The sequence below is a fragment of the Sciurus vulgaris genome, assembly GCF_902686455.1.
Source record: "Sciurus vulgaris genome assembly, chromosome: 18".
NCBI lineage: Eukaryota > Metazoa > Chordata > Mammalia > Rodentia > Sciuridae > Sciurus > Sciurus vulgaris.
Genome location: NC_136479.1, coordinates 36,974,180 through 37,001,814, shown reverse-complemented (window position 1 = coordinate 37,001,814; position 27,635 = coordinate 36,974,180).

Sequence of the window (27,635 nt, the reverse complement as noted above, 5' to 3'; positions counted from 1 at the left end):
GGGAGGAGCCTCAGAACTCCCTGCCTTGGGAATCCTTTATCCTGCTGGAGATGATTTTGTTTTGGACTCCTGATGCCCGGGAGCTAAATCCTGTTCAGGAAAGTAGCTAGGCCAGGCCTGGGAGAAGGCGCGGACCGCTCAGGATGTATCTCCGGAAGCTCTGCTGTCTTTGTGAGATCACTGAGCCGGGTCCCCAGGTAGGGGCACCTCTCTGTGCCGCAGCCATGAAGCACCCCCGTGCTATGGGAGGTACAGAGACGGCGGCTCCTGTCCTGATTTTGGGTTATGCAACAGCACAACAGACAACACTACTGGTTACATGGTGTGCACCAGGTGCTGGGCTGGTGGTGCACACAGCTTTCCTGGCCTTTCCCGCAACCTTACAGGGAGACGACCTCTAAACCCACAAAAGAGAGAAGTTCTTCACCTCAGTGCACTTGGATCACACCATGCCATGGGACAGTTTCTGAAAGTTTGCTTCTTTGAGGACTTTAATGATTTTGCCATATGCATATGTATTAACCAGGGTTCTACAGGGAGAAAGAACCAATAGGGTGTGTGTGTGTGAGAGACAGGAATTGGCTCCTGGGATTGTGGAGTCCAGGAAGTCCCACCATCATCTGATATCCGTAAGCTGGAGAACAGGACGGCCAGGGGGATAATTCAGCCCAAGTCCAAAGGCTCAAGAACCAGGAGTTCTGAGGGCTAGAGACAGATGGCACATGTCCTGACTGCAGGAGAGATTGAATCCCCCTCCTCTGCCTTCTGTTCCATTTCGGGCTCTCAGTGGAGTGCATGGGGCTCGACCACCTTGGAGAGGGTGGGTCTGCTTCACCTGGTCAAATGCTAAGCATTTCTGAAACACCCTCAAAGACACACCGTGTTCAGCCAGCTATCTGGGCAGCGCCTAGTTCAGCCAAGGTGACACAGAATTAACCATCAGGTGTACACTATTGTTGTCAATCACTTACCTCGTTTAAATCAGTTGGCCATCTTGCTCAGGCTCAGCTTTGTCAAACACAGGAGAGGGGTGGGATGCAGCCACCCAGCAGGACCTGGCTACTGGACCAACTCCTGTCCCTCTTGGGTGAAGCTGACCCAGGCAGGAAGTAGAATTTATCAGGAAAATCCCAGAATCATGTTTGCTTGGCCACCATTAGTCCAAGATGAGGCACAGAGAAGATGGTAGGCCTTCCTGGAGGTTACGTGAAGGCTGGTGATGGGTTCTGTGGGAAGGAAGCTGCGGGGAGGGGAGGGGCGATGCCAGCATTGACTGACAGGAATCCCTTATAGTAGCATTTCTCATCAGTTCAGGTCCCCAGGAGGGGTTGGCCAGGGCAACACGGGCACAGTGGCTGGTACTTAGACACTCAGTGTGGCAGGGATGGTGGCACAGAGGCAGGCCTAGACCCTGTTTCTTGAACACAAATCAGGATGGAATGAACCTGGGACACTCTGGAAGCCCTCATGAGCCGGGGAGCACACGGTCCTGCTGCTACCCTCATCCCAGAGTCTACCTGCAGGTGAGCTGGGTTTGCAGATGGGTGTCTGGGGCCCAGCTGCAGGGAAGGGAAGGCTGGAAGGCCAGGAACCAGGCCTGGCCACCGTGGCCCCTGGGACGCAGCCTGCGCTCTACATTAAGAACACAGTCTTGCTTTCAGCCTCCAGGAAGAGAATGCGGGTCCTGCAGACATGGTGTCGCTAACCCCCTTGCCGAGCTCACCTTCCTCAGAGACTCCCAAGTGCGTGCTAATGCGAAACCCTGCCACTCAGTGTTCATGAGCACAAGCGGGCTGGGCTGCCGTCCCAAGGCAGAGGGAAAGATGCAGCTACTTATGTACGATGGGACAGAGTGCTAAATTCATCACCATTAAGATGCAAGGAAGGAGGAGAGGAGACCGGACAGGGAGAGGGTGGTGTCGGGAGACAGAGGTCTTTTCCGCAACGTGGGGTCTTCGGGATCCACCCTGGGTTCCCTCTGTTCTGAGAAACAGCACATTAGCTGATGCCCTGGGTACCCTACACTGAGGCCCAGGGTATGCAATTCGGTTCAGCTTGTCCACAATGACCTGGGAGACTTTTTTGCATTAGAAAGAAGAAGAAAGAGGAGAAGGAGAAGAAAGAAGAAAGAAAACAACCCAAACAAGCAACTGCCAAAATACAAATTCCCCCGTTCATAAAGCTAGAGGCAGATCTCCTGTCCTGTATGCGTTTTCCTGAGCGCACCCCCTCCCCAGGCTGGTGTGAGTCATCTAGAGAGCGTATCTCCCTCCCATTTTAGAAAGGGGGGAGTTAACTTTATTGAGCACCTATTAGGAGCCAGGAACTGAAACAGACATAGGTGCTATCTGAATTTGGTGCTTGAACCCAACAGGTTAGCGACACTTCTAAACATTGCAAGTTTATTTCTAGCTCGCCTGACATGTCCATTGCAGGTCAGCAGGTGGGCTCTGCTTATGGGGGGAGTCAGGCTGAGGACTCCATCCTGAAGCCACTGGTGTCTCTGTGCTACACAGAGAGGGCTCTGGAAAGCCCACGGGAGTGATAGATAACACAGCTCTGGCCTGAAAGCGACACGTGCTGAGTTCCCTTCACGGCTCACTGAAGGGAAGCCACCTGGCCCCACCCTGCCCAGCCACAGGGCCCAGGACACAACAGTCCACCGTGTTCTCAGAAGGCAGGGTGGGGAAGCTTTGATGAAAAGCAGCAACGGCTTCCGTGGTTTCTAACCCGAGACCTTGCCTGTCAAGGTATTCTGTTTTCAGGGGAGGTGTCTAAGCTGGAACTCGATTAACTAGTCGAATCAAAACGGCTTTATGCATTAATGAAATTTCACCCCGCTTTGTCAAGTGATTTCCTTGGCTTCCCACATTTGTGGGCCCGTTGCCCATCAAAACTCATGTGTTGGTGGACTGACAAAATCAACTGTCCCCACCTGAGGGCAGGCTGCCACAAGTCCTCACAAAGCCACCCCAGGCAGCCTCTTGACCAAGGGGCCTTTGCTTTGGTCTCTTTCTTGTGAACGTGATTTACTTCACAATCTAAACTGGGATGAGCTTCCCCAGACTCTGTGTCCCGTAGAAGGTTCATGGATCCTGTGATGGGTGGTCGTGGGTATCAATTTGGCCGACTTAAGGTGCACAGACGGCGGAGAGAGCATTATCTGAGGGCATGTGTGTGAGTGTTCTCAGAAGAGATGGGCGTGGTAGCAGTGGACTGAGTGAGGATGGACCAAGTCACCCCGTGGGAGTGGGTACCCACTGGAGGAGAGGTGAATTCGCTCTTTCTTTCCTGAAATTGGAATAATTTGTATTTTCCTGTTCTTGGACATCAAGACTCCAGGGTTGCTGGCTTTTGGAATTTGTGACTTTTAGCCATGGCACCCCAAGTGCCTTTGGTCTTGGACTGAGAGTGACACCTTCAATCAGCCTTCCTGATTCTGAGGCCTGAACCTGGGCTGGCGTCCCTGGTCCTGCAGATTGCCAACAGCCTCTTGTGGGACTCCTCCTTCTCCGCATGTGTGCACCTCCTGCCCTGATCAAGGACCTCTCATCAATCGATCGCCTCCCTATTCATCTGATTGGTTCTGTGACCCTGGAAAACATGAATTCTAAAAATCATTCCATCAAATATACTTTGGAGTAATGTATTTTGGAATGTGCTGGTGTACACCATGTTAAGCGTATTTTATTGCCGCATTTATTAAAGGATCAGGCATGTTAATATGCGTGCAGCCCTCCAGAAGGGAGACTCCAGGACACGAAGTAACCCACCCTATTTGCTTGTGTTCTCTGTGGACTCTGTTGACAAGGAAGCCCTGGACCGAGATAATGGTAAGTTGAGTGATAATGCTATTTATTGCATTTAGGAGGTTCAGAGCAGGAACCCCTTTCATGCAGTGGCTCTGGGAGAGGAAAATTCAGGGATGGTGATGACACGCTGAGTCTGTGCTGCACTCCAGGTGCTGCCCACGGACAGGGACCACCCGCTGGCAGGAGCAATGCTCAGTGGCCGGAAACATCCCTAGCTAGACACCTGCCCAGCTCAGCTCGGCGGGTCCCCTGAGCTTCGTTCTACAGGTAGCTATGACTCAGACTAGCTTTTCTGGCCCAAATCGCAATGCCAGCAGGTGACGGAGCTACAGTCCCACCTGTTCCTTCACTCTGGTGACTCTCCTCCTGCAGGGGTGGAACAGGGCCGAGGGGCTCCAGGGGCACTGCCTGGCAGAGGAGGTGACGTTCTCAGTCTTAAGTGGGACTCACACTGCCTTCCCTCAGGCATCCTGTGCACACCACTCTGAGGTCCTCGGCCTTGCCTGTTGTCAGGGTCACCGCACGCTTGAAGGACACTGTGCCCCAGCCCAGTGCAATCAGGACCCCCAGGCCCGGCAGCCTGCAATCAGCATTTGTGAAGTTCCCCGGCAAGCCCACCCTGCCGCCGAGGCAGAGAAGCAGTGTGGGACATTGGTTCGACCTGGGGAAGATCGGGCATCCCCCTGGGCTCCCGTAGCTCTCCCTTCCAGGTGGACGGTGAGATCACACTGGAGACATTGAAATCGGGCTCTCCAGGAGCAAATTTCACTTCCTCTCTTTGGAATTCAAATAACTCCTGTGTTGAAGGGATTCCATAGAAAGAGTGAGAACCTTGACATGGATCTCACCAGGCTTCGGCTGTACTGGCCACCCAAGCTTGAGAATGACTTCGTGTCTCCGAACCTCACTTTTGCTGAGATGCATCTGTAGCTGCTCCCTCCCCGGGGCCACTACCGGGCGGGAGGGAGGCGTGGGTGCGTTCCTTGGGTAGGACTGGGCACACAGCGGCTGCTCAAGCTCCAGGTTCTCTTTCCCTTCCTTTACTCTCCTCTCTCCTCCCTAAACTTAAATGAAAAATTAATCATTGATCTTGAATTTTACAGCTTGTCCTAAAACTGGGGCTGGTGGCATGGCCGGGAAGTCCAGTCCCTGGATCTGTGAGGACATGGAGCAATAGCTTTTCCGATTTCCTATTAGCTGAGGCTACATTATCATTACCACTATTTGGCCCTTTGTTTAACTTGAGGAATCTGAGTCAAATGTTCATTTAAACCAGTGAAGCTCAAAGGAGACAAATATGTGTATATAGTCTCCATTCTCACATGCACTAATTGCTTACCCGACTCACTAAATTCTAATTAAAACCATTCCACCAGATGATTTTATTTTATTCCTTTCAACGTGTAATTAAAGCACTTACTGGCCAACTATCTGAGAGAAATGAAGGAACCGTCGTTTAGGTGTTTGAAGAAGGTAATGGGACGATGGCCCCTGAGCTCCTGGCCTGGGAGTTGGTGGTTTCACTGGATTGACTCCCTGTGGATTGCAGGTGACTTCAGGTGAGGAGAGGATATTCAAGTCCGTCAGTCTCTGGGTTAGTTCAAGAATTCTTCATGTAGTTGTCGGACGCCGACACACACCTGGTACAGATAGCGCATCCCTATTCTAAAAACCTGAAATCCAAAATGCTCCAAAATGCTCTGAAATGCAAAGCTCTTTAAATGTTAGCACGATGCCACAAATGGAAAATTCCAAGCCACGACATTTTGTCTCCTATACTAATTTAAAAAAATTGTATAAAATCAGCTTCAGGCTCTGTGTATGATGTCTCTATGAAACAGAAATGCACAATGTGCTTAGACTCTGTCCCATTCCCAAAAACCTCATTATGTATATGGAAGTAGAAAAAAAAATTCAAATCCAAAACATTCTGGTCCCGAGCAGTTCTGGATGAGGGATGCTCAATCTACAGCAGGACGCCTCTGTGGGCCCAGGAATTTGTAAATGGCAGTCTTTCCCAGTGTTCTGCTCTGGCCTTCTCCCCCAGCCCTCATCCCCCGGCTTCAGTTGGTTCCAAGTCCCTCCCTGCTTTGGTGGCCCACCTGATGTCTTAGCCAGGCAGAGCCCTGACTGGTCCCACCTTCTGACCTGTTAGACAGGCCCCTTTCCCTGCGGTAGGAATTAAACAGATACCACAGCTTTGGGTTTGTTGGGACCCGTGTGGGGGTTACTGTCCTTACCTAGAGATAGTTTTTACAAACTTATAAGGAAAACTCTGAGTCCAGTAGAGAAACCACAAACATAACCCAGTAGGAAAACAAAAATCTGAAGGAATGAATAGTTTGAAAGTGCAGATTGAAGCAAACGTGATATATTGCTTTTCACCACCAAGTTAGCAAAGGCGGATCCTGGTTTGTGATGTTGGAGAACAGGATCCTTCTAAGGTGCTGGTGGGAGTGGACACGGTTATCAGCTCCTTCCCCAAAAAGCACAGGACCTGGGACAACGGGGGCCCACCTACCATATGCCTAAATATGTGAAGCCATGAACCAAGCTCACCATCTCCTAAGTTAAATATTTCTAATCTCCCCACCTTGACAGGCACATGTTCAGAACGACTCCAATTCCCCGGGGGTTCTTGGCCAGACTTGCTGTAAGGGAGAGCAAGCCCAGGCTCCTGGCTGCCACCCTGCCGCCCCTGGCTCCATCCACACTGTTGGGGCTTCATGCATGTGCATGTGGAGGCCCAGCTGACATCCAAGATCCTCCTCAGTGCCCACCCCAACATAGGCCAGCAGCTATGCAGGCTGTCCCTGAGGTCCAGCTTGAGAAATGGATCCAGGAAAGGGACTCTGAGACCCAGGATGCAGACATAGCTCCCATTGTGCTTATGCCCTTCACCCTTGACCCTTGACCCTTGACTCTAGGAAGTGCCACGACCCCAGGAAGGCCAGAGAGGGGCCCAGCAAAGTGTGGGACCAGGGCAGAGCCCCTTCTGAACACAGCCAGCACCAGCAGGTGCAATCTTTCTAGAACAATCCCACAGCGTGCTTCAACAAATTTAAAGCGCTCAGATCTTTTGACTCAGACTTCAATCTCATTCTGTACAGCTGAGGGCCAATGTAAGAGTTTGAAAAGATTAAATTCATACCAAAGTTATTAAAATAGAGATGCAGCCGTTTCCCCTCTTCCCTGGTTTTGCTCTTCTGGTTTTACTTCTAGATTCAGGAAAATAAACTAACGCATGAAATACTTATGTATAAAATATTGTTTGGTAATGTTATTTATCATCTGCCCTCTAAGCCCCCTAACATCATATAGCACAAGTGTCTAACAATAAGTGGATTGTTAAATTCTTTACGGTGCCACCAAATGTAGCTTATAACATTCAATGTCAAAAGTAATAAAAGAGAATTAAATACATAACGTCAAGTGAAATATGTAAGTGAAGTGTTTAATACACAATGACAAGTTAAAAAAAAAAAACCAGGATGTGGACCTTTCTACATCTTATAACTTAAAACTGTAGAAAATGTTGAAATGTACATATGCCAGGATAGAATACCAACTTACGCTCACGTGAGCAGGACCGAGGGGTGAATTGCAGATATTTTTCTCTTTATGCTGGTCTATAGTTTGTAGCTTTTGAAATTTTTCTGAATATTAGCACATTAATTTCACTCTTAGAAGAAATTTTTTTACTTTTTGAGATGGGGTCTGCTGTGTCACCCAGGCTGGCCCACCTCTCCTGGGCTCATGTGACCCTCTCTCCTCAGCCTCCAGAGTAGCTGGGACGACAGGCACCCGACTATGCCTGCCTCATTCAGGAGGAAAAAACGCACAATTTCTTGTAGATGTTTTGAAATAATGAACAAATGTAAAGTGTAAGTTCTAGCTTTAGTTTAGGAGTGAGTTCAGAGGTGCTGAACACATTGTTAAAACTTAATTATATGGAAACAATCAAACAGAAACCAGGCAAACCTGGTAGCAGGAGGGGAGCAGAGATCAGTACGTTAAGAGCTGCGCTGTGATTGATCTGGTTCTGCACTGCCGTCCAGACGTAAAAGGAGCACATTCACGCTGAAGTTGTTGAAGTCAGGAGAGACCCTCATCTCCCCTTATCCCTGGCTTTGGTTTTACTTAACATTGCAAGACCCCAAAATAGCAAATGGAATATTCCAGAAAAGTGAAATAACTTTTATCGTAGGATATTGTAATAATGGTTCATTTTATGGCTAGCTATTGTTAATCTCTTATTGTGTCCGGTTAACAAGATAAACTTTATCCCAGGTAAGTGGGTAGGAAAACACACTCTACGCAGAGGTTGGTTTCCGCATCCACTGGGTCTTGGAATGCACCCCTTACAGATAAGGGGGCCAAAAAGAAGGAGGAGGAAAGGATTGCTCCGGCTGGAGGTCCAGGCAGGTGGTGGGTCTGTCATCCCCAGCTGACTGGCAGGTGCAGCCAAGACCGGTGAGTCATTTGCAGGACTGCGGATCCGCCCCTGTCGTGTGAGCTTCTGGGGTAGAAGTCGTCCTTCTCTCTCCGCATTTCTGGTTTAAGAGCAGTTTGATAAAAAGACAGGCTGTGCTGGTCTGTGTCTGACCTTTAGTAGACGTTGTGTCTAAACTTTGAGTCAAAGCATTTCTCTGTCCCCACAGGTCCCAAGAAGACTAAGAAACGATTCAAGTTTTTTTTTGTGTGTGTGTGTGTGTGTGTGTTAATTTTGAGCTGTGCTTAGCACCAGCCAGCGTGGACAGCCATTGGTCCCTATCTGAACAGAGTGGATGATCAAGCAATTACGGCGGGGAAATTAAAGAACACACAAAGTTCCTGTGGCAGAAGTGTTTCTGGAGAAATTTCCTGAATATGATGTGTACGTGTTTGGGGCTTCCCCAGACCACCACCCCTGTGACGTCCCCTGGAAGTTCAGGTCCCTCAGAGTGTCCCAGGACTGACAATGTGCTACACAGATGCACAGACGCTTCGAAAGCTGTTAGACTCGAGGTCGTAGTTTGTTACAGCAGAAGGATGCAAATTAAAATTGGTTGAAGGAGGAGATGCAGGGACTTGCACCCTGGAGCTTCCGGTCCTGCTCTTCCCTGGAGCCCTGGATCCCCCAGGAGGGATCTGTGACTTTATGTCAGGAGCACTGTGACCCAGGGAAGCTCCTGTGGGCCATGAGTTCACTTTTCACTGGGGTTTCATCACACAGGCATGGTGGACACCCGGATGGCTGACCTCAGACTCCTTGAGAGTTTAAGTCGATAGCCGTGACCTTGAATCACCACCGCGAATCACCACCGCAATCACATTATCACTGCATTTCATGGTGCGATCCTTACCACCACATAGTGATCACACCCTGTTCTTTTAATTCAAAATTGGAGGGCAGCCTTTCGTTGGTGCGATTCTGTTTCTCAAGCCGCTTGAATGGTGGACGGAGCAGCGAGGCGCTCGCCAGGGGCAGGCGGTGCGCAGTCGGCCTCTGGCGCGCCCTGAGCCTGGGGCCTGGGATTCCCAGCGAGTGTGCAGGGTTGGATCGTTCCTGGCGCTGACCCCTGTGTTTTGCTGGGAGGCTGCAGTGTCACCCTAACACACCTGAGGAGGGGACACCCAGGACGGCGTCGGATAAGGAAACCGCCCGCAGAGGCACAGAATCTTTGGACGCCGAAGATGACAGTTTGTTTAAGTATGCACTTGGCAACACTGTAGTCAAGTTCCCCAAATGTCACATTCAATTTTCACATATATTTCTGAGTGTTCCTTGCATCCTAATCTTGCACTAAAGATGGTTCAGTAATAAATGATTTTTAAGTAATACTAGCAAAATATGTTTAGAGGAGGAAGTGTTTTACAGCTTTCTCGCTGCTTTGACCAAAAGACCTGAGGAGAACAATTAGAGGAGACAGTTTATGTGGGGCTCACAGTTTTGGAGGTCTCAGTCCATAGATAGCTGACTCCATTTTTTGGGGCCCGAGGTGAGGCAGAACATCATGGTAGAAGAGTGTGGTGGAGGAAAGCTGCTCAGGACATGGCACCAGGAAGCAGAAAGAGCTCTGCTCACCAGGGACAAAATAAATACCTGTCCCTCAATGACCCACCTCCTCCAGCCACTCCCCACCTGCCTCCAGTTGCCACCAGCCAAGCCCTTTTGGGGGATTCATGCACAGATTAGGTTAAGGCTCTTGTAACCCAATCGATTCACCCCTAAGCCTTGTTGCATCGTCTCACACATGAGCTTTTGGGGGATGCATCATGTCTAACCCATAAGAGTGAGCTTTACATAATGGTTGCTCCCCACTTGTTCGCAAAAAATAAAAATGATAGCTTGCTTTCTGTGATAATGATGCAGTGAAATAGGTCCCCAGGCAAACAAAATCATTCTTATCAGGCAGGTCACTGCAAGGGCTTGGTGCTCTCCTCCTGGAGTCTTGGGTAATGTGCTGAGGCTGGCCTTGAATGTGCCATCCTCCTGTCTCAGCCTCCAGAATTGCTGGAATTGCAGGTGTGGGCCACTGAGCCTGGCCGACAAGGTCCTCGCAGAGGTAAGTAAGTTTAAGGTCTTGAGATGGAGAGATGATCTAGAATTGGAGAGATGATCTAGAATCTTCCCATGAGTCTAATCTAGTTGCAAGAGCTCACCTGAGACGGAGGCTCAGAAGCCAGAAGAGGGAGGCGTGAGAAGAGCAGAGGCATCAGAGCTCTGGAGAACCTGCTGCTGGTTCTGAAGACGGAGGCGGTGATGCTGGCTGCCGGGAGAAGCTGGGAAAGACCCGGGTGGATTCTTCTGTGGGGTTTTCGGAAAGTGCTCAGTTAATGATTCCACATGGGCAGCAGAGGAAGAAGGCTTCCTGCAGGGGTCCTGCTGTGTCTCAGTGTGTCCCCCAACACTTCACGTGTTAGGAACTTAATCTCCAAATTCATAGGTTGAGGGTACTGGAGGCGCGGGCGTCGGGTGATCGGGGTAGCTGAGTCGTAGGCCGGAGCCCCCGTCAGGGAGGAGAGGGAGAGAGGCCCCAGGGAGCACACTCCTGCCCTCCTGCCAGGCGCTGCCTTCTGTCACATCCTGCTGCAGTGGGAAGGCCCTCACCAGACGCAGCCCCTGGAGCTTGGGCTGTGAGCCCGCTCCCGCTTATCACATGGCTGCCTTCCTTCTCTCGTGATTTCTGTCCACAAAACATAAGCTGAAATGCCTCTCAGAAGTTTTAAAAAGAAAAATGTTTAGCAAACAACAGTTGACTTGTATCCCAAAGTGATTTGAGATAGGTTTTGTCTGGATTTCTGCCCTGGAGGTCATGCTGCGGCTCGGGTGTGCAGAGGGGAGGATGGGCACAGAGGTGGGGCACAGCCTCCGTGGGCTTGCAGCCTCCACAGGCCTTGCAGCCTCTGTCTGACCAAAGCCAGCCTGAACCACAGGGGTCCAGCCTGGGAGGGCACGGTGGGCAGCCGAGGTCCTTGGGGAGGCACCTCCAGGGTAAGGGGGCTGCATGGCGCTGCCCCTGGGGAAAGCCACAGGGCCAGGGCAGGGAGCCAGTAGGTGAGGCTAGAGTAGGAGCAGCTACCGGGACAGACCCGGTTCTTCATTGCCTATCATGTGACCACCCCGTGAATCAGCTTTGCCAACTAGACGGGCAGCCCCAGCAGCAGCGGGAGCTGGTCAGAATGCAGTGTCTCAGGCCTTCGCAGCCCTTGCCAGTGGAAACTGCTCGTAGACAAGATGCTCGGGGAATGGCGCCCAGGAATCTTCCGGAGGTTGACATCTTGGCACAGCCGGTGGGGTGAGCCAGGATGGAATGAAGCAGTCTGTTGGAGAAGCTCATCTTTCTAGCTCCCCTGCCACTGAAGAAAACAACTTTGGTGTCACACAGCCTGAGTCCCAGGACCTTCTTGCCAGCTGTGTGCCTCTGGGGAGGTTATTTAACCTCTCTGAGCCTCTGTTTTGTTTGGTTTTGTTTTTTCATTAGTAACAAATGGGCCCAGAAGAACCCATACTGGGCTTTTATGAGACATTAAATAAGAACCCGTTCAGGAAGCACTCAGCACGCCCTGCTCCTTCCTGTTGCGATGACTGCTATTTCCACCCTCCTCGTCCCCACCATCCCCGTCATTATCACTGCGGTCACTGTGGTCACTGCCGTCACCACCGTCACACTGTGGTCACTGTCGGGTGCAGGTTGCAGGATGAGGCGTGGACTAGGTGGGGCTGGGCGCTGGCAGGAGCTGGGCGGCGTCACGGGGGAGCGCTCGCCTTGGTGCCCACAGCTGCCTCTAACCGTGGAGGCCACCGGAGCCGGAGAGCATTCTGCGCCCTGGGCTCCTCCAGGACTGACGGCCGGGACTCAGAGTTTCCCTGGGCAGTGAACTTGAAGACAGCAGCTCCTCGGGTCGTGGTTGCTGTGGAAACAGGTGCTCCCCAGGGGCCAGGAAGACGCTGGCAGAGGCTGGCTTCTCGCCTCCTGGAAAACAGTCTCCGCTTTTTCTCAGTTAGTCCCAAGGAGCAGAAGGGCCTGCGTCCTGAGGCCTCGCCTCCCCGGCACCTTCTCTGCTCTGCTTTGTGGCTTCTGGATGGGGACGGCTTCGGGGTGCCTGTGCCTTTGCAGCTGGCCCTGGGCCGTGTGGCCGACTCTGGGACTGACTTGCCTGGGCGGCCGTGAGAGCACCGGGCAGGAGAGTGAGGACGACCCTCCCCAGGACACGCTCCACCCGGGCTCCTCCTCTCAGCCCTTGGCTTCCTGTGACACAATTGTCTTTCTCTTGTTTTCGGGAGGGGGACGCTGAGCTGTTAAAAGTAAGCACAGAGCCTGAGAAAAGAGCAAGGAGGGAGGGAGAGGAGCCTGGCGGGGACGGAGGGGCCTCCTGGCCCCGGGCCACGCCCTGGCCTCCAGCTGCAGCCCGTCACTCCAGACCTGGGCTTCCCCGCACGTGGACCCACTTGGCTCTCCAGGGTCTTTCAGACGGTCACGTGTCATTCCTGCAAACAGGGAAGCTGAGGAAGGCCCGCCTGGAGCCACATCCTCAGAGACACGCTGTGGGAGGGAGCCGGTCCCCATGAAGAGCCAACCTCCGCCCTCCCGCTCACCCAGACGGGGGAACACACGCCAGCTCAGCCATTTAAATATTTCCCTGGAAGGAGACTAAACTCTCCAGGGCTGGTGAAGACGCGGGAGGAGAGAGAGGCCTTTCAGGACCGACCTCACCCGCCCAGTCTCTTCTGTTTGGAAATGAGCTCCTTCCTTCCCTCTCGTGTCCCCAGACCTCGGTGTCCCCAGGATGAGCAGAGTTCCCGCTGTGGGCCAGGTGCACCGATAGGAAATCCCTACTTTCAATCCTGAGCGTATTTTATGGTGTTTCTAAAAGTGACTGAGTAACAGCACGTGGTGTGATAACGAAGGCCCCACGGCGCCCCATCCTGACACGCTCCCCAGCAGCTGTGCCCCACGACGTGTCCCGGGTCTACACATGCGTGTCTGTGTCTGGGATGTGCCCAGCTGGCTCTGTGCCCCCGGTGCCTGGGGTTGGGACCCAGCGTCCAGCTGTCTTGCTGGTTTTGCGCTCACTGACCTGGACACCTTCTGCACTCCCATTGTCCCCTTGGCCAGCCTGGAGTTGCTGAGCAGCCCACTCTCCTCACCTCCTCACCTCCACAGGTGACCATGTGGTGTCGCCTTCCGTGGCAGGTGGCAGTTTTGGGCGTCTGGGGAAGGAGCTGACTGATGCTCGAGGACGGGGTGACTCCAGCCCAGGACAGGCTGTGATCCATGGGGTGCCCTCCCAGCCAGGTGACGGAAGGAGGTGGCAGGTGGCCTCCGCACACAGAGCGCAGCTTCAGCCAGCCTCTCATCTCCAGGGCCTCCACCGCATCAGACCGCCTTCCTGCCAGCTCTCCTCCAGAGGAGGGCTCACAGTGAAGCAAACACCCGCCACCCGCCATGCTGCCCTGTCTTTCCCAGGCAGCTCCGGGGCCCTGCGCCGTCCTCTCCAGCTCCTGCAGGCCTCGACCCTCCCAGACATATGGCCTGAGCCACCTGGATGCTGGCAACGAATCCCCGAAGGGTGACGAGAACCCCTGGCTTTTATGGGAATGCCTTGGTCACAAGCAGCCCCAGGGTCTCTTGAGAACGAAGTGTCACTACAGCAAAGGGGACACTGAAAGGACATCCTCAGAATCACAGCAATGGCTGCGAGAATCCAGCCCTTTCACATTTTCCCTCCTTCCAAAGGAAAGAAAGGATGCAACTTTGACCCAAGGAGTGAGGTGCACCATGGTGGCGGGTGCACCGTCTTCCTTCCCTGGGCTGCCCCGTGTCACCCCTCGCCCAGGGCCGAGCTCGCTGAGCCTCTGAGGCCACTCAGCAGAAAGCTGGGGGAGGAGACCAACCAGCAACCAGGCTGCTCCCTCTCGGGGCTGGGGTCTGCCTTGGCTCCAGCCCTGCCTCCGCACGGAGTCAGGGAGACCCCACCGCCTCCCAGAGCCCAGCTGTGGCTCAGCAGAGGCAGAACTTCTGCACTGCTGGGCCAGAGGGGCTTCGTTTTCCTTTTAAGCCCAAACATCTAATCCCTGCTCCACTAAAGGGACAGGGTGAGCTGAAGGTCCACGAAGCCCTGGCCCAGCAAAGGGCATATCTGATTATGGAGAATATCTCACTGGGGCCCGAGGCCCCGGCCCAATGATGGTAGGTCTTTCTTCCATAATGAAGCCCAGATAATGGAAATACAAGCATGGAAAATCTAGGAGGCAGCATTTACCCGTGGAGGGTCCTGAGGGCCAGGCTCCATCCTTAGCAGCAGGCAGACATTTTCTCAGGGACTCCTCTTATTAATTTGTGGAGCTAGGAACAATCTCTATCCCGTGTACAGAAGAGGAAGGAAACTGAAACGCAGAATCGCTATGAAAATCCCCCAACATCTACGAGGCACCAGGCCTTGAACTTGGGACTTTAGATATGCTACCACGGAGCTGGGGTGCGGCTCATGGTGGAGCACTTGCCTAGCACGTGCAAGGCCCTGGGTTCAGTCCAGCATTGGGAGAAAATCATACATATGTATATGTTGTCATGGATGCTCTCTGGGACCTGGAAGCACCCCCTCTCTTTGCAGAAAGCCACCTGTAGGAGATGAAGTCCATTGCGAGGGGCACACAGCCTGTAAGGCAAGAGCCGCCAGGCCCCTGCCGGCTGGCTGTCTCCACTCCGCCATGGTCAAGAGCACACTGCTCAGTGAGGACCCTTCCTGCTCTCCACTGCAGTGACAAGCCACAGTGCACAGTCCACAGACACCTGCTCACTCTTCTTGTTGAGCAAATGGATCTTAAATTAAATATTGATGTTGATTTCTGCGATCCACACTCCTGGGGTAATAGCGTGGGCAATCTGAAGGAGTGAATAATAACCCATGTGCTTTGCTTTAAAAATGTACTTGGGGATGGTTCGCTCTTAGCTGGAATCGTATCACCTCTTACTGAAAGAGGGTATGGCGTGCGGATCTGGCTCAGGAGAGGTGGGCAGTCACCCGCCCTGTGTCCTGCTGTGTCCAGCTCCCCTCAGGGCGACAGAATCATCTGACACAGACTCAGACCAGCCAGGGACTTGGGAATGGCTTCTGCTTGACTCACCTCCGGAGGCCTACAGCTGTCTCTCTCTCCCCTCCTCCCTCACTTCCTTCTTCCTCTCCCTCCTTCCTTCTCTCCTTCCCTTTCCTTTCTTCCTTCCTTCTTCCTTCCTCCTTCCTCTGGGGGGCTTGCTGCCTGGCGGCCTTCCCAGGGGGATCACTGACGTTTTGGTTGAAGAGGGGAAACCCGCGTCTTGCGCGGCTGGGGTGCCCAGACGGCAGGGCGGGGCTGCCGGGAGCTCCTGCGCTCCTGCCTGGGAACTGACTGCTGGGCGGGGATGGCACTGAGCTGTGTCCGCCTGGACTGGAGTTTGTGGGGTGGCAGGAATCAGCTCCCAGTCCTCCTCCGCAGAAGGGAGTGCACCCACCCGGGCCTCTCCCAGCGACTTCGCTGCTCTAGCCACCCGAGGAGGCAGAGCGGGAGTGTCGCCCTTCATCCCGGGATACTGTCTAAGGCCCCAGGAGGCCTGGAACTGCAGGTGGTATCAAACCACACACACACACACACACACACACACACACACACAAAAATTAAAAAAAAAATTAAAAAAAACGCACACAACACACAACACACACCATACAACACACAATGCACACAACACACAAACACACACACAACACACACAGCACACCATACAACACAAACACACACCATACAACACACAACACACACCATATAACACATAACACACAACACACACACAACACACACAACACACCATACAACACAAACACACACCATATAACACATAACACACAACACACACACAACACACAACACACAACACACACACAAAACACACACAAACACACAGAGTCAGCTCTCCCTCTCAACAGGTTCCATATCTGCAGACTTGATCAACTGCAGATGGAAAATATTAGCACAAATAATTGTGGCTAACTGAACAGGTAGGCTTTTGTCTTGTCATTTTCCCCTAGACAATACCCTATAATGACTGTTTACATGCTATTTATATTTTAATGCATATTATGAACGATCCAGATCCAGAGATGCTGGGCACAGAGGGCACCGGCAAATTTTATGCCACTTCGTTTATGGGACTTGAGCATGGGTGGATTTGGGTGCCACAGGAAGGGGAGGTCCTGGCCATTCCCCAGGTGCCCAGGGCGACCGTTCTGGGCCTCCCTCTGCATGCATGCCTTAGCATACCCTGCTCGTGGCTTCTGCACTCCGAGGAGCGCCAGGAGGACTCGCAGGGATTTCTTCATACTTCACAATTATTTCACAACCAGAAGCTGTGGTTACTGTGGACCTAAGGAAACTCAGTATATGCTTGTTTATTTTCTAGAGAAGTTTAGAATTTTCACCTTTTCACTCAAAGGGAGCATTTTACAGCTTCTCGTTGGCATTTCCAAGTCCCTAGCATCAGTACTCTTGTGCTTTAAGGCCATTATTAAATAAAATAAGGGTTACATAAGCACTGTGATGACTGTCCATCTTATAACTGAGATCACTAAATGACCAAAGGGAGGGTAGCACATACACCATGGATCCACTGACAAAGCCATGATTCTTATCTTGGGCAGGAGGAATGAAATGATGAAAGATTTTATCATGTCACTCAAAATAGTGCCCACTTTAAACTTGTTTGTTCTGGAATTTTTCACCTGACCTATTTGGACTGTGATTGCCTGTGGGTAGCTGAAACCACAGAAAGTGGAACTGTGGGTAGGAAGACTACTCACTTTGGACTTGACCAGGCCGTTTAACTGGGGTACGGGTAGCAGGGACAACGTGCCAATTCCAGCTGAGAACTGGGGGCGCTGCTGAATTCCCTCCCACCCCGTGAAGCGTCTTTCCTCTGCAGTGAGAAGAGTGCGTCTCCCCGTCTCTTTCCCTAAGATTGGAGGTGAAACGGCAGGCGACAGGCCTGGGTCTGTCTTAGCTCAACTGGTTCCAGCTGAGGCCGGCCAGTGCCGCTCTGGAGGGGAGGTGGGATCACCGGCTCCCTGGGCGGGTGGCTGGCCAGTTGGGTGATGTCCTGATGCGTCTGCAGGATCTTAGTAGCTCACCGAGGCTCCCTGCTGGGCTGTCTTCTCCAGTGTGCATCTGTGGCGTTTGTGCCCCGTGGCTCCAGTCCTCTAGGCCGACCCTGTCCTGGTGACGGGGAGGGAAGACACCCTTCCTCCCGCCCTGGGGAGTTCAGCCAGGGTCCTCTAAGAACAGACGGATGCTCACCAGGGAAGTACGCAGGTGGGTTAGCACGCCCTTGGCCTGACCGGGAGTCTGCAGGGAAGGGAAGACCTCGGAAGCACCGGAGCTGAGATTCGTGTACAAGTTCTGATGAACACGGGCGGGCACGTCATGGGAGGCTGGGGTGGGCAGCAAGCCTTCGGGGTGCGGCTGAGAGCCGGGAAACAGGACAGGACCGGCAGCCTCGGCTTCTTCGGGGACAGATGGCACCTCTCGCGCAAGGGTCTCCTGGCCTCTTTAGAGAAAGTTCACAAAGGTCTTCCTGCACCTGATCTTCCTCAAATTCCTCCAGACCAGCAAACTTAGTGTGCCAAGGGGCCAGATTCCGGGGCAGTGCCCCCTGAACCAGCCGACGCAGGCATCGTGGGTAGGAACTGAGGATATCCACGTCTGCTGACTCATATGACGGGACTGTGATTTTATGAGATGATATTAAGACAAAAGATCAAGCATGGGACCGGAAGAAAGAGGACGATGCCTTCTGCAATTGATTCATCAATCACTTAGAATAAAGCACCTTATTTTTCTCACTGAAAACCCACGGGAAGTTCCACTTTCCCAACGCCACCAGCTTCTGCTCCTCTGCCTTCCCAGCTCCTTTGGCTTCTGTTATCTCGATTCCGTGGGCAGCTGTGTGGAGCAGTCCCCTTGGTCCTCTTATCTGCTCACTTACAGTCCTCTTGCCGGGGTCACAGGTAAGGACCCAACTCATTAGGCACTGACCTGACTGCAGCCAACACCGTACCCCACCACATCTCCGTCCCAGTCCCATTGACGTGTGGACGGTTTAAGGACAAGATGACGCGAGTGGGAACGATTTTCTGGTTTAGTTTAATTGCTTCTCCGGTGGCCTCTCACTTACCAAGCGCTGCTACCAGTAGGAAAAAGAACTACCCGAGCAAAGCTAATACAAAAGACCCCAGGGCCTTGGGGAGTGCAGCTCTATTCCACAGCTCCAGGGAGCTGGGGTCGCCGAGTGAAAGCAAGATCGCCTCTGTCCGCATGCTGTCGGGGGCAGGTAGACCTCCTTCCCTCCTCCCCACGTCCGGGATTTAAAATCGCATTTTCTCGAGATGGCATGAGCAGGTCGCCTTGCCCACCCAGGCCTTGCTCTTTAAACTACAAATAATTATTGCGCCTTTAAACGGGAGTCAGCTGCCTCCATTGGAATGTCCCCACCAGGCTGCAGTTTGAAGGCACGACGGAAAGAGAGATTAAAACGTTGCAATCGTAAAGTGGTGGGGGCAGAGAGAAGGGCTGGCGGAGAGTGGACGTGTGCTCTATTTTATTCACTTCAGTGTATTTAGGAATTCTGACTATATATATATATATTTAAGTCTGCAAGCCTATCTGCTCCGGTTGGAACCCAAGTCGTGGCTGGGGACTTGATTTTTGTCTCTAAGAAATTATTTTTTCCTCAAATGGAGGAGTTGCTGCCAGAAGACCACAGTTTCCACAGAGCACCTCAGAGCCCGGGGCTCCTGACTTCTGCTGCCCGGTCAGGACGTGGAAATAAGGGGCTGAGGCACTTCAGGGCCCGCCTGCGGACGTGCCGGGCCATCCCCTTCCGCCCTGGGTGTAGGTGGATTCCGGCAGCCATGGTGCTTCCTGGGTAGTGTGGCCGAGGACTTGGAAGAACCCAGGTGCCCGCCCAGGCTCAGGACCTGCACTTATACCCTGACCCGACTCTTGACCAGCCTGGACAAGAACAGCTTACAGCTTGGGAAGCTTGACTCACTAACTGGAGTGACCCCGGGCCCAGGTGCTGGCCAGACTGTGCACCAAGTACCTGAGGAGAACAGCTTCCAGGGAAAAGGGCATTTTGGCTCATGGTTTCCGAGGTCTCAGTCTGTGGTCGGCCGACTTCTGGCTCTGGGCCTGAGATGAGGCAGAACACAGGGCAGAGGGTGTGGAGGAGGAAAGATGCTCTGCGAGGAAGGGGAGAGTGGGTGGGAGAGGAAGGGGCCAGGGAGGAGAAACCCCTTCCAGGGCACCCCCTGACCCCCTTCTCCAGCTGGGCCCCACCTCCCAGGAGTCTGTTTAATCATCGATGGATCAGTCCCTCAGAAGGATCCACAGGATTATTCCACGAGTGAGGTCAGAGTCCGCATGATCTGCTATTGCCTGAAACCCTCACCTCTGAACCTTGTTTCTTTAGGGATGATGCTTTCAACACTTGAGCTTTTGGGGGGACAGTCCAGATCCAAACCATAGCACCTTTATAGTTATTCTAGGTTAACTGGGTCAGGAAGTCAGGAGACCAGTGAAATTCTGTGCTCACCCATTTGTAGTCAGTCTATGATGTTCACTGTGTCTACCCAGGTCGCAACCTGCTTTTATATCAGGTCTTCTATTAGTTGACTTTTTTTTTTTTAAACTATAATGAAATACCTGAGGCTGAATAACTGTATAAAGAAAAGAGGTTTATTTCGTTCACAGTTCTGGAGGTTGGAGAGCATGGTTCCGGCCTCAGCTGGGCTCTGGTGAGGACCGCATGGCAGATGCTGCTTGTGAGAGCAGGAGATGCCACTGCAGGACAGCAGCCAGTGGGTCCAGGGCTCAGCTTTGCTCTTACAACAGCTCAGTCACCAGGGAACCAACTCAGGTTGCCACAGAACTACCCAGCCCCCAGGGCGGCTCCTCCCACCAGGCCCACCTCTTAAGGGTCCATTCTACCCCCACATTGCCACACTGAGCACCAAGCGTCCAGTACCTGGACCCCTGGAGCCACAGCAGAGCTGATTAGGAACGAGTCCCTGCTATTCCTCGTCTCCCCTGGGGCCTGACGCCTGGCTTCCCGAGCCACCTTCGTTTCCAGGGGCGAGGGTTTAGCTCCCAGAGGCTGCAGTGGGAACTGACGCCTAGCGGACCTCCCCACAGTCCCGTCTCACTGGCCACCCCTGGTGGAGTTCTCTGGCCCCTAGATCCGAGTTTACGGGCTCGCTGTTCGTGGTGAAGTGGATTCTGGCCTCCCTCTCCGGAGGTGACCTGCCTGGCTCATCCCTCCCACCTGGGCCTGTCGCCAGGCAGGGTCCTGAATGTTGACAGAGCCTTCCTCTCATCCCACGAGCACGCTGGAACTGGCTGTGACCGTCTGCAGGACTTTGAAGAAAAACACAAGAGAAAATAGACTCGAAGTCAGAAATCGGAAGAGCGATGCCGTCAAAGTCCGAACTCTGCCTGCTTGGTGGCTGGTTGTCTGGGATGTCACCGCTGGGATGCAGGGGGGCCTGACGCCGTCTCCTAGGCTTCACCACACAGGCCTTCACTGCAGCGGGCCGGCCACAGTGGGAGAAGCAAAGCAGTCGACTGTAGGAAGACTGAATGTCCACATTCCGACGGTCCTGGAGGTGGGCCTCGGGGGTTCTTAACCTCTCTGGGTGTCCGTGTCACCGTCGGGAAAGGAGAGAGGATAATGTCACTTACCGCGAGGTCTTCGCACAGTGCTGGCGGACTCTGTCACCTCCTTGAGTGAAGGATGCTTTTCTGCTTTCCCCTCTAAGATCCAGAAAGACCGAAGGCACTCAGGATGAACAGCAGTGAGTGATCTCAGGTTTCCATGAGCCCTACTGTCCAGTGGCCATCGTCACGGAAGAAAGGGTCCAGGGCTGACGGCCGTGGCTCCCTCCATCAGGGAAGACGTCAGGGCCACTTCCTCTGGGGACGCCGGCCCAGGCTTCGGTGTGTCCGCACTGGCTCTGGGTGGTCAGACCTGAAAATCCCGCAGGCCTTGGAGCCAGCGGAACAGGCTCATCCTGCTCATCCGTCCACCACCTGCCTTCCAGGTATTTGTCACCAAGACCGCCTCCCTACCTGCAATGGAGTTCATCTTCATAAAACTGCAAGAATGTCCAAGGGGGAAAAAAAAAAGAGCCCAGAACAAGGCTGGGTGACCCCACAGTTCTTTTCAGACCGTAGACTCCAAACACCTGGCCAGGTGGGTGACCGTGTGCCCAGGCCGCCTGCACGCGACGTTGCGGAAGCTGAAAGAAGGGAGTGAGGGAGCTTTGCTGGCGACACTCAGACCCAGCACATCCCTGTGGGCCCCTCGGTGGAACTGCAGGGAGAAGAGGCCGCTCTGGGGAGCAGGGAGTGGACACCGGAGCCCCAGCACCGTGACCTTGGAGAGCCAGGTCTCCTTCCCACTTCCGTGTGCCAGGACACGATGCGGGGCCTCTGAGCAACAGCACATCCTGAGAGGGGCTCGCCCGCCAGGGTGTCCAGCAGTAGTGACCTGGCCGGCGCTCAGGGGACCCGCCCGTGGCAGTGTCGCCCAGGGTGTTGGGACCACAGACCTGCAAACTTAAAACACGCATGTGCACACGCACACACGCACGCACACTCATGCACACACGCACACACAGGCACACACGCACGCACACACGCGCACACACACACTCACACACACTTTCTATGCCGATGTTTAGTGACAAAGGCTCATCAAATTTTAATTTTCTTCCAAGTCAGGGAATTTATGAACTACAGACTACAATAAAACCCGGATGCGCATGCCCCGCTCACAGACACTATTAACTTTTAATTTAACAAAGTGCATTTTTAAAAACAGCGGTGTCGGGGGTTTAACCTCAGCATACAGGACGATCCCTCCGATGGCATCCGTCTTGCTTTGTTAAGATGCTGCGCGTCCTTCACTCCCCGCTCCCCTGGCCAGGGCCGTGCAGCTGGTTGGCTCATCTCAATCTCACAGCCCTGAAAGACGGCAGGACAAGGACTTCTGAATTTTCGAGAGCAGAACAGAGGCTCAGAGGGCGAAGCACCGAGCTCCCTTCTTCCTGACTTTGCTTGTGTGTCCTGTTGAACAGGGACTGGACGCCATTGTTGTCCCTCTGAGTCAACGGGAGGAGGTTCAGTCCTGGTGACAGAGGTTCGTAGACAGAACTGCTTGCCTCCTATCAACGCACCCCTATGGAGCAGAAGCTGAGGAGTACCCCTGATGACGGGTGCTCCCCATGTCCAATAGCACCTCCAAAGATTCCTGGGTCAGACCCTACCAGTTCCTCCTTTTTCCCTGGAAAGAAGATTCCCAGTTCTGTCAAATGAGCTCACATTCTGTGGCAAATCAGAAGACAGCTTGGGTTTTAGGATCCGACAGCAAGGCGCCAATCCTAGTTCAGCCTGCTTATAGGAACAGTGGCTAATCTCTCTCAGTTGTCCTTGTTTGTGAAACAAGGTCAGCAACTAAAACCTCCCAGGGCAGTGAGCTACATCTGTGGCCCTCTCCCAGGGCCACTGTGTGTAGTTGTGCAGGTTGCACACTGCTCAAGGAAGCCCATCTGAGGGTCAGGTGGGGGTAGAAATCCTGTCAGTGCTCAAGCCCCGAGTCTGCTCTGCCTGGGGCAGTAGCCAGGATGTCCTGTAGTACCGTGCACACCCAGAGCGGCACCTTCTCTCAAATCTCATGAAGGTCCTGACTGCCCTGGGCAGCCCTGCCTTCTTTTCTCCCTGGTCCTTTTGGTCACTGCCCCACCCACAAACAGGGGTCATCAAATTCCCCACCCTGAGCACCTGCTGAACTCCAGGTGGCTACTCACCCTGTGGCATGAACTCAACCGCTTCTAAGCAAATGAGGACTCCTTGTTACTCTGGGGCCTTGACAAGGATTGGTTCTGTGTCTAAACGAAATACCCTCTAAATCGCCCTGAAATTGCACTGCTTGTCTCCATTAAGTGGAATCCTATGGATATAAATCTGACTTGAAAGGACCCGGTTTAATTGGACTAAGACATTAGGAAGGGTTTACCAAAATGTGAGGCATCCATCTATGGAATCAATGACCCTGATCCATCTCACTGGTGAACAGGTGGCTCTCATTTTTGGGTGTGCCCTGCACAGGGGCACACGTCCCCACAGGCGCCCATCTGGGGTGCAGCAGCCAGAGTCTTGCACTGAGGGACTCCTGTGGAGGCCGAGCTGGGCTTAGGGGCTGCAGAGCGGCAAGCTGTCAATCACTGCGCTTCTGCCCGCGGGACTCAGTGCTTCCAGAGTGCCCGTGCTGACCTTCCAGCCGGTGACGGCCTGCCGGCTACTTGCACAGCGAGTGAAAAGAGAGAAAAGTCCTCTTCCTTCCCGGTCCTGGTCCTTAGGTTCATGGCCTCCAGGAACATGGGGAGGGAGGAAAGCAAACTCGGGCCCAGGGTGGAAAGCAAATGAGCTCACCACGTGCTTCAGGTGCAGGGAAAGGGAGAGGCTCCAGGGCCAGGGCGGCTTGGTGTGGATGCCAGATGGGCCCAAGGGAGCAGAGCGCGGGTGAAGCAAAAGGGCAGGGGCGCCCCCAGGACCGCCCCTTTCTAGCAGTGAAGCTGCAGTATTGGCTGTGCTGTGTGAGTGACAGGCCTCGGGCACCCTGGGGGAGGGAGCCCAGCAGCGGGGGAGGGGCTGCGTGCAGAAAGAGAGGTGGAAGGGAGGCCCCCATGGGAGAGGCCAACACAGACCAGAGTCCTTAGGAAGGGAGGACTCCACTGCACAGGAAGGGGCTCGGGCAGTGGTAGAAACATCTAGGATGGTGGTAGCAATGGTAACCATAGCAATGTAACCGACATTGCCTGAAAACCTACTATGTGCCAGGAGTGGTTCTGAGCACCTTGTGTTATCTCATTTAATTTCCACGGCACCCCTTAAGATGGGCCAGTTATTATCTTCAAGCTGATGACCCACGACTGTAATGACTGTAATGAGTCAGGACTCTAAGTGACACTTGTTCTCGTAACCATCAGACCTGGTGGCTTCCAAGACCTCTGGTGTCAGGCGCAGGGAGTCTGAGGAGGCCGGAGGCTGGCTGGCTGCACGGGGGGCTCCTGGGCTTCGGAAGTAAAGGGCCCTGGGGCTTCCTCTCACACTGCTGGAGGGAGAGGAGGCTCATGGGTGCAGGAGAAGGAACCTGGGTGGGGACTGGGGTGTAGCCGCCAGTAGGAGGTGGCCCAAGCCAGCATGAGTGGGGCTGGCCGCTGTCCCAGCATCTCCAACCTGAGGGGCAGGGAGGGAGTGGGAGGGGCAGACCCTGCGGAAATGAGGCGTTGCTGGGAAATGCTGGGTCTCCCCCGTTTGAGTGACAGGTCCCGGCCACAGGAGTGCTGCCCTTCGCACAGCATGGGCATGTTAGCCTCCGGGCCTTTCTCAAAGAGTCTGGGGCCAGAGAGCCTTGTCCACCAAAGAGCTCTCCCCAGGTCTGTCTGGTCACAGTCTCAACAGGAACTGCCCGAGAGATGGCCAAGCTGGAGCGGAAGCTGGGCTGGTGGTCATCCTCAGCATGCCTGTGGCCAGAGAGCCACCGCCCCAGCCTCTGGGAGACCTCACAGCCTCCAGGGTGATCTTTCCCCCATATTCCTGCAGCTGTGTCACAGAAGATCTGCTTTACCACTTCGTCCACTGCAGGTGGCGGGTGGTCGGGACAGTGAGAGAGAGAGACAGACAGATAGACAGACAGATAGACAGACAGATAAACAGACAGAGAGACCCTCTGGAGTCCAGAGCAGCAGGGCCAGACATTCCCAGGGGCTGGCTGGGGACAGCCAGGCAGTTTGGGTTTGGCAAGTAATGAAGGGAGATTTGGAGTGAGCTCTCTCAAATTCTAAGCTGCCAAACCCGAGATGGCTGATGTTGGCCAGAGCCAGAAAGAGGAGAAAAGCCAAGGTCGGATGTAGGGCGCGGGGTGCACAGAGGACTCCAACCCAGGAGCAGGCAGTGGTGGCTAGTTGGGAAGGCCCACGGGTCCTGGTGATTAGTGACAGTCCCTCACTTTCCTGTCTTCCTCTGATGTCTCTGCAGAGGGTCAGCCAGTGCCCCTAGGACCACAGAGAAGCACCTGGAAGGACAGGCTGCCATTGGCTCTCACGTCAAAGACACAGTGGGGAAACCAGAGGAGCCCTGGGAACGTGCTCCCGGCCAGGTGTCCCCCTCTGCCTTCCCGGCCCACCTGGCAGCCAGGACCCTGTGCATGAGGGATGGACGGAGCCACGAGGAGCCCTTCTGCGGAGGTGCCTGCAGTGGCTCTTTGGGGCTGTCAGAGCCGCCGGGCGCCCCCTGGGAACCCTGGAGGGTCAAGGACTCCCAAGGAGAGCGGCCTGCACAGAGGTGCCCTGCCTCTGAGTGACGCAGGGCTCGAGCAGGAGAGGAGGGCCGGAATGGCCCGAAGCGTCCTCACCGCGGAGCGGTGCTGCGCAGGCAGGTTCAAGGTGAGAGGCTTGCTCCTGTTCAAATCCACATTTCCCTCTCACTTAGATTGATTCATATTTTAATTGCTTCTCTCCCTGATTGAAGTACTAGAGAGGAGCACTCTCCTTCCTTTGATCTCGCCTTCTCCTGAGCGCTGCCAAGGTTAGGCGCCAGTGCTGGGGACTTCCGGAAGGACACAAGAAGCTGGTGTCCCCTGTGGGCAGTGCAGCTCTCCAGAGTGGGGACAGGCCTGCGGGAACCCCTGAGCCAGGCCACCTGGTTTCAGCAGGCCAGAGCCGGGAACATCACGACTTTTTCTTTAAATAGATATAATTTGAGCTGACACAATAATTGCACATATTTATAGGGTGCTGTGTGACATTTCAGTACGTGTACAATGGGTAACGATCAGATCAGGGTAGCTGGCACCATGACTTTTTTTTTTTTTTTTGGTACAGAGGATTGAACCCAGGGGTGCTCAGCCACTGAGCCACATCCCCAGCCCTTTTTATTTTATTTTTATTGCTTTTGTTTGTTCATACCAGGGGTGCTTAAACACAGCCACATCCCCAGCCTTTTTTTGTATTTTATTTAGAGACAGGGTCTTGCTAAGTTGCTCAGGGCCTTGCTACGTTGCTGAGGCTGGCTTTGAACTTGTGATCCTCCTGCCTCAGCCTCCCGAGCTGCTGGGACTACAGGCATGTGCTACTGTGCCCGGTGGCATCATGACATTTTAAGCCATAGGGCAGCCGGAAAGTGGGTATGATGGAGTGGTCAGTAACAAGCCCTTGCTCAGCTCCTGGTTGCACCCCCTGGGGTTTTGACTCCTGTTCTGATTCCTTTGTTAACAAGAATAGATCCCATGCTGCTGGTCAATGGGCTACCCAAGCCTCCTGGCTCTATCGAGCTACCTTGTCCTTAACTAGGAGAACAGATGGCACTCTTCCAGACCCTCTGGGATTCTGATGCAATGTAGTCTGTGGTCACCTCTTGTTCTGACTTCCAGTCCCTGCTCAAGTCTGGCCTGTCTCAGGTCAGAGAGTGTCTCTTCTCCCTGCCCAGAGTGAGCAAATAGTCCACAAAGTGGTCTGTTCTGATAGCAAAGTACCCAAGGGTCTTCCTGCGGAACAGGATCCACGGACAGTTCATCTCACAGAACATCCTGCCTCCTCGTCGTTTGGTCTTCGCAGTTTCAATGTAGCCACAATTAACCGTAGTCCAGGACCATGAAGAGCGAGATCCCAGAATCAGACAATGCGTCGTCTGGACTGCGCACCAGTCTGAGCGGTGCGATGGAGTCTCGCGAGGTCTCGGAGCCTCTCATGGGGACGAGACTCGCCCCTTGGTTCAGTGTCTCCATGCTCCGTGTGTGGCCTGCCTGTTAGTGGCTCAGGGGTCGCCTGGGTTCTCAGACAGTGTCACGGTATCACAGTGCTTGTGTTCTAGTATCCCTTATTTCACCTGATCACCCAAGAGTAGCGATGCTGGTGATTCAGATTGCTCAGAAAGCGCGTCCTTTAAGTGAAAGATGAAGTTTCGTCACTTAATAAGAAAAGAAAAATGGTGGGTCAAAGTTGCTAAGATCTATTTGTGAAGAAAATTCTCGTTAGTTTTGCTGTTGTGCCTCAAACTGCAGAAGCTACGTCCACAGTGTGCGATGGGGTCTAAACATCCGGGAAAAGCAATATCTAGTGTTTGGTACCATCTGTGGGTTCAGGCATCCTCTGGGGGTCTGGGGGCATATCTCCAGGGGATTATGGAGGACTAACTGTATCTGAAGTACATTTCCTTAAAATCCCAGCCATTCCACCAGCAGCCATTCCTCC